This window comes from Vicugna pacos, chromosome 13 (genome assembly GCF_048564905.1).
Source record: "Vicugna pacos chromosome 13, VicPac4, whole genome shotgun sequence".
NCBI lineage: Eukaryota > Metazoa > Chordata > Mammalia > Artiodactyla > Camelidae > Vicugna > Vicugna pacos.
Genome location: NC_132999.1, coordinates 22,346,557 through 22,353,185, shown reverse-complemented (window position 1 = coordinate 22,353,185; position 6,629 = coordinate 22,346,557). Strand labels below are relative to the sequence as shown.

The 6,629-nt window shown below is 37.7% G+C and overlaps 1 long non-coding RNA gene across 1 annotated transcript; it reads left to right on the top strand.

The window, feature by feature from the left end:
* Positions 1 to 4,917: 4,917 nt before the first annotated feature.
* Positions 4,918 to 5,804, top strand: LOC140700895 (uncharacterized). Its single transcript, XR_012079636.1, has 2 exons — positions 4,918 to 5,058; positions 5,546 to 5,804. It is a non-coding gene; the product is annotated as an uncharacterized lncRNA (long non-coding RNA).
* Positions 5,805 to 6,629: the final 825 nt, after the last annotated feature.

The following is a 6,629-nucleotide window of genomic DNA, read 5'->3' as shown; positions in this document are numbered from 1 at the left end:
AGGCAAATACAAATAAATTATATGTCAAGTGCTATACATATATAATTTGTGTGTGTGTATATATACACATACATATATACATATACAAGCACAAAAATAGTGCGTACATATATATAAATATATATAAAGTATACAATACACACACATACCTGCACACATAAATATAGCACCTGACACATAATTAGCATCCATGAAACGCCAGTAGCTTTTCTTTCAAACTGTCCTAAAAACAAGCAAACTCATAGGTGTAAAAATGCTTTGAAAACTGTGAAACACACTCATGCAAGATGCTATAAAAATAATAATGATGAACATTTATCACAATCCTGCCTGGGGCCAGCCCCATAGGTCTGGATCTGTCTTCTTCACTCTTGATACAAATGGCCAGCTGCTTCCTGCCCTGAGTTTTGAACGACAGCCAGGTTCTTCTCACATCTGTCAAATGAACGAATCCCGCCAGTGCCTGTCCAGACTCCACCCCTCCTGCTACATCACCAGTTGGTTGGAAAGGGAACTTCCACTTATTACGAATTTTGTGCTTCAGGGTCTATACTACCTAGTCATTGATTTAATTATCAAATATTTACTGAGCACCTACCACGTGCCAGACACTGCCAGACAACTGGGAGATTCCTGCAAGTGAGCAAGGCTTAAATGGCCTCTGTCTTCACAGAGTCTCATAATGTTCTTTGCAGGCTTTATCTCATTCAATCCCATGAATAACTCCTTAATGACCCTATTATTACCATCTCCATGTTACAGATAAGAAAATGAGGCTAAGCAAGGTTAAGTAACTTACTAAGTCCACCCAGCTACATGATGAGGTTGGATTTAAATATACAGTTGGCTCCAGAGCCCATGTGAAGTTTCTCCTCTTCATCAATTTTTGTCGTCCTTTGCCTGCTTTTACTGCAACCTAACATACAACTCAGTTCTTACCCTTCCTACATCGTAGAAAGGCTTACTGAGAGCATGCAACAAGAAGTAAGGGTAAGTGAGGACAGAACGTGCCTGACCCCACCCACCTCCATTCTTCCCAGTCCTGTGCAGTGAGAGCAGCCTCTTAATCTGTCTCACCTCCTTGGCCAAGAGCAAAGAAGATGCACACAAAGTGAGCAAACATCTCAGTGTCTGGAGCTCGCCAAGACTGAGACAGGTTAGTGACTGAATAACTACCTCCTTTGAGAGGTTCCCCCAAATTCATGTCTTTTCTGTAGATCCTAAGGGTGCAAAATTCCATACACCTTCAACCTACTAAGTTTTCTAGTAAGTAAGATATCAAAGGTTATAAAATTTATTACTCATAAACTGCTATTAGAACATGGCGAGAGTCTCCCAAGGATGAGAATTCCATTTCAGCTAAGAGCGCTGACTTCCTCAAAATGTTTCCCTTCATTGCACAGTTCCTACTGTATGCAGGTCACTGGAATACCTGCAATTTACAGGAGGAAATTTTGTTACCATGGCATCACCAGCATTGTTTTGAGTTGATCGTGGTTTTATTTCTGCCATTTTTGCTTTGTAGTGATTATTTACTGCTACTTTAGCAGCAAATATCAGTCTCACTTATTGTGTGTTGTTTGGTGAGCCCTGCAGTATATGATGATGGATATGTGCATATTTTGTTATCCACTGGTCTAATGTAGACTTTGACATGCATACATTACGATTCAAATATGAACCACCCATACTTCACTGATAAAGCAGATGTATATATATAATTACAATTTATTCTAATGTATGGTAACACTTGATTCATGTTGCCTGTGAATTTGAGCCATTCAAAGTTTGACAGAGCCCTGCTTCTGGTTTGGCTAAGTAAGCTCCAGCTGAACCAGCTGTCGGGCAGATAACTATATACTGTAGATAAACACGAAGTAGAAACTACCTAAAGTTACCGGAGAGTGAAAAAAGGAGAAAGGATTCAGAGAGAAGGGAATGGCGGGGTAAATTTCACTTTTTTATAGACTTAACCCTGAGGGCAGGTCACAGTTGGCACCACTAAATAACTAAAACTCCAAAAGAAAATCTACTCTTTTTATCCTAAAAACTAGAGAAAAGAGTTTATTATAACCATAGCTGCTGTAAAGTGAGTGGGAGAGATCTCACAAAGGAGAGAAGAGTGGGAAGCCCTAAGTCCTAAATTCTGTGTATAAACTCTGTCCAAGTTTCTGGATGAGCTCTGAGTCATGTAAACACAAGGCAGATTATTAGACTTTAAAATAAGAATAATAGAATTGACTAATGTTTGAAATGTTTTCAAAAAGACAGATTTTTCAGCTTGAGCCCGATAAAGTTAACGTCCTATTAGGGGAAAAAAAAACTCACTCCCAGAAGAATATGGAGAATTTATAATCTGTACAACATAATAGTAACAATGTCCAAGATACAAGCTAAAATCATTCAACATACAAAGAAATAGAAAAATACGATCAATTCTCAAGAGAAAGTGTGATGAACAGAAATCATCCCCAAGATAACCCAGAACTTGGAATCAGCAGGAAAGGATTTTAAACAGCTATTAAACTATGCCCTAGGATGTAAAAGAAAATACAGTCATAATGAATGAAGAAATAGAAAAATACCAGAAAATTAACCAAAAATACTTTTGAAAAACAAAAGAAAATCCTAGGAATGAAAATACAATGCCTGGAATTTTAAAATGCACAGTTTGGACTTAATAGCAGAGGGGAGAATGTAGTAGAATCAGCTAGCTTGAAGATAGATAAACAGAAAACATCTAATCTGAAAAAGAAAGAGGTAAAAGGCAGAAAAAAATAAATTAAGCCCTGAGGACCTATAGGACAATATCAAATTGTCTAATATATGCATAATACAGTTGCAAGAGGGAACAACATAAGCAGAAAAAGTTTTGAAAAAATAATGATCAAAATTTCCCCAACTTTCATTAAATACATGCATTTACAAATGTCTGCCCTTCCTGGACTATCATCATCTCTTCACCTCTTAATATTCTTATTCTTTAATAACTGCCTTACAATTGCCCTCTTATTTCCTCCACTTCATTATATATACAGCAGCCAAACCAATACTGTTTTTTTTAAACCACTTATTCAACAAATATTTATTGAGTTAATATTATGTGCAATGCATTAATGCTAGGTGCCTGGTACACAGTGATGAACAAAAAGATTTTGTCTTTTTTTTTACCAAAGCAATAGGAAATCATTAAAGGTACTTGAACTGAGAAAAAACATAGTAAGATTTGCATCTGTAAACGCTCTCTCTGGAAAGAACAGGGCAGAGGGGGAAGGGGTGAATGCAAGAGGAAGAGGACAGGATGTCCGCTGCGATTTGGGAGAGACGTAAAGGGTGCTTGGAAACGGCTAACAAGCCTAAAATCGGAGGACTTTCTCTGAAATTAGAAGATCGAAAAATATACTGGGAAAAATTGATAAGACTTGGAGATGAATTGTTTATAAGGAGTGAAGAAGACGGAGATTTCACAGATGAACCCTAGTTGTCTTTTGTGGAAAGCCACCTGAAGAGGGCGCCCGTTACGGACGCTAGGGGATGCTGGTGAAAGTGGAGACCATGAGCCACTTGGGGATATTTTGAGTGAAGCTAAATCATCCAGTTGGAGATGTCAAGGGGGGGGGGTTATGTTTTATTCGATGAAGTATCCAGTCCTCAACGCAGTGTATATTTCAAAAGAAAAATTCAATACATATTTGTTAACTGACTTGGCATCAGAGGGAAAAAAAACAATCCTTTATGAAGCATTGACTCTGCCAGGCATCTGAACAGACATTTTTGTCTGCAGCATCTCATTTAATCCAACAGTAACAGTTCAACTTTAATACTATGATTCCAGTTTTACAGATTAGGGGACAGGCTCAGGAAGCTGAAGTAAGAAAACAAAGAAACTATAGAGTCAAGATCTTTCTATTTACAGATTCCTTGCAAAGTCTTTGTTCTTGCCCACCGCCTCCAGCTCACCCACCACCGTACAACATCTATTTTATGGAAAATAAAGCAACTTCTTGCTCTGTATCTTAGAAAAGCTCCCCCTCTTTCTTTCCCCATCCTCATTTCTTTTTCCTCTCTCAGGCATGGATACTTCAGAACGAAATCCAGCGATTTCTCCTTTGCCTCTACCCAAGATTATGAGAGGGGAGTCTGCAGCCTGCTCTACCTGTATTTTGCTGGGGAAAATCAAAATGGAAAAAAACGGAAATTCTCCCAGTGCTACAAGGTTGTGGATGCATACGTTTCATGTGTGTTCTTTAAAATTTTCAAGGAAGCTGAAATCTAATTTAATCTATTGCATAATTGTACTCAATTACTTAACCACATCAAAGCGAGACTGGCTTCATGCTCTGGGAAGGGACATTGTAAAATGGTTTTCAAATATATAATGCAGTCTCTCAGGTGCTTGAGACAGGGACGCCCATCTCTGAATATAAAGATTCCCTTACACTTCTGAGATCAAAACAACAGAGCCATTATTTGAGAGGCTGGATGAAATACCAGAGCCATTTCTTATTAGCTTCAGTCATTAAAGAGAACTTAGTAGCCTGGCTATTTATGCCTTTTTTTTCCCCCTTCCTTTAAAAAAAAAAGGGCAATCTTAGTGGAATGAAAGGGTGGAAGATTTTGAAGATCAAGATTACAGGTAAATTTCCTACTAATTACATTGTTTTCTGCTTTCAGAAAAGAAAACACAAACCAGTTTTCCAATGTGCCTCTCTATCTCATGCTAAACATTTCAAGAAAAAAAAAAGAGAGAGATGTTAAGCATATTGGTGTTCACTAAAAGTGAGGAAAATTACTACCATACTACCCCTGTAAGCACTAGTGAAAAATATCCTTGTGAGAATCTGTCCTCTGGAATGTCGAATGCGGGTTCCCATAGCAACAATACTGTGAACAAGAGTCGGATTCTCAGTAGGACCTTGAAAAGCCAAGTCAAGCCATGATGGTGATGCAGAACAGTGCTACATCGAAGTACTAAGGCAAGATCCTACACATCTCAGAAACAGCAGAAATACATCTCCTCTCCCCCTCTCTCCTGGTAACAACTATTTTGAAAGCCATGTAAGAGTGGGAATTCAGTCTTTGTGTGAAGAGAAGTCTTTGTGTGAGACTGAGAAGGCAGTCTAGCTTAATATTTAATAGCATAGACAGTAGAATCAGATTATCTGTCTCCCAACACTGCTTAGCGCTGAACATTGGACAAGTTACTTCCTTTATTCTGTGCCTCAGTTTCCACATCTATACAATGGGACTTTAAGCAGTATTCTTATTGTTGTTTGTGATTAAATAAATTATACATAAAACAGTTCCAGATACGTAGCAAGAACTCAGTAAGTGTCAGCTCTTTTTGGTAACACGCTATATATGTTAACTCATTTAATCCTGGCTATGACTCTTCAAGATAAATATATTTATCTTCCATTTTATAGATGAAGAAACTGAAACCTACAGAGGTTAGACCATTTGCTCAGGGAAACACAATTATTTACAGATAATTTTTAAAAGGTGGAGCCAGATTTCAAATCCAGCTCTGATTCTCAAATTCCAGGCTCAGAAATACATGACCATGATGCATTGCTGGTGAAGATGGAGGGTTCTCAAGAACAATTCTCTTCACCTGACTCCAAATCCTCTGCCCTAATTCCTCCACCACAGCCTCCACAGTAAGAAGACAAGATGGAGGAACAGTTGAAATTCTTTCTCCCTTTCCAGGGCCCAGCTCCCTGCCCAGCATGGGCCAAACTTCCATGGATATCTGACCTTTGTAAATTGGGTATTCAGAGGTCAAGAAATGTTTTTCTTTTGTACACCTTCTCTTTTTTTTTTTAATTGAAGTATAGTCAGTTATAATGTGTCCATTTCTGGTCTACAGCATAATGTTTCAGTCATATATATGCCTACATATACTTGGTTTTATATTCTTTTCATTATAGATTGCTGTAAGACATTGAATATTGTTCCCTGTACTAGTCAAAAGAAAATTGTTTTTTTATCTATTTATGTATGTAGTAGTTAATATTTACAAATCTCGAACTCCCAATTTATCCCTTCCCACCTGCTTTCCCCCTGATAACTGTAAGACTGTTTAGTATGTCTGTGAGTCTATTTCTGTTTTGTAGATGAGTTCATTAGTGTCTTCTTTTTTCTTTTCTTAAATTCCACATATGAGTGCTATCATATGGTATTTTTCTTTCTCTTTTTGGCTTACTTCACTTAGAATGATGATCTCCAGATCTATTGATGTTGCTGCAAATGGCATGATTTTATTCTTTTTTATGGCTGAGTAGTATTCTATTGTAAATATAAACCTCAACTTCTTTAGCCAATCATCTGTCGATGACATTTAGGTTGCTTCCAGGTCTTGGCTATTGTAAATAGTGCTGCTAATGTGAACATTGGGGTGCATGTGTCTTTTCGAATTAGAGTTCCCTCCAGATATATGCCCAGAAGTGGTATTGATGGATCATATGGTAAATTTTTAGTTTTTTGAGGAATCTCCATAGTGTTTTCCATAATGGCTGCACCAAACTAAGGCATACTTATTTTTGAACTTCCACTATAAATTTCTGGCAAATCCATGAGTGTGAGCTTTTTGAAAATGCCGAAAGCCTATGAAAATGCTGATCTTGGCC